The sequence below is a fragment of the Arachis hypogaea genome, chromosome 6 (assembly GCF_003086295.3).
Source record: "Arachis hypogaea cultivar Tifrunner chromosome 6, arahy.Tifrunner.gnm2.J5K5, whole genome shotgun sequence".
NCBI classification, from domain to species: Eukaryota; Viridiplantae; Streptophyta; class Magnoliopsida; order Fabales; family Fabaceae; genus Arachis; species Arachis hypogaea.
Genome location: NC_092041.1, coordinates 37,094,587 through 37,095,427, shown reverse-complemented (window position 1 = coordinate 37,095,427; position 841 = coordinate 37,094,587). Strand labels below are relative to the sequence as shown.

Genomic DNA, 841 nt, shown 5'->3' with positions numbered 1-841 from the left:
TTCCTGCCATTGGAGCCAATAACTTTGAGCTTAAGCCTCAACTAGTTGCATTAATGCAACAAAACTGCAAGTTTTATGGACTTCCATCTGAAGATCCTTATCAGTTCTTAACTGAGTTCTTGCAGATCTGTGAGACTGTAAAGACGAATGGAGTTGATCCTGAAGTCTACAGACTCATGCTTTTCCCTTTTGCTGTAAGAGACTGAGCTAGAATATGGTTGGATTCACAACCTAAGGATAGCCTGGACTCCTGGGATAAGCTGGTCACTGCCTTCTTGGATAAATTCTTTCCTCCTCAAAAGCTGAGCAAGCTGAGAATGGATGTTCAAACCTTCAAACAAAAAGATGGTGAATCCCTCTATGAAGCTTGGGAGAGATACAAGCAGCTGACCAAAAGATGTCCATCTGACATGTTTTCAGAATGGACCAGGTTAGATATATTCTATTATGGTCTCTCTGAATTTTCGAAAATGTCACTGGACCATTCTGCAGGTGGATCTATTCACCTGAAGAAAACGCCTGAAGAGGCTCAAGAACTCATTGACATGGTTGCAAACAACCAGTTCATGTATACCTCTGAAAGGAATTCCGTGAATAATGGGATACCTCAGAAGAAAGGAGTTCTTGAAATTGATGCTCTGAATGCCATATTGGCTCAGAACAAAGTGTTGACTCAACAAGTCAACATGATCTCTCAAAATCTGAATGGACTGCAACATGCATCCGACAGTACTAGAGAGGCAGCTTCTGAAGAAGCTTATGATCCTGAGAACCCTGCCATGGCAGAGGTGAATTACATGGGTGAACCTTATGGAAACACCTATAACCCATCATGGAGAAA

General features: G+C 41.9%; 1 non-coding gene across 1 annotated transcript; it reads right to left on the bottom strand.

The window, feature by feature from the left end:
- Positions 1–308: 308 nt before the first annotated feature.
- LOC112699786 (small nucleolar RNA R71) lies at positions 309–412 on the bottom strand. The gene has a single exon (XR_003152724.1). It is a non-coding gene; the product is annotated as a small nucleolar RNA R71 (small nucleolar RNA).
- Positions 413–841: the final 429 nt, after the last annotated feature.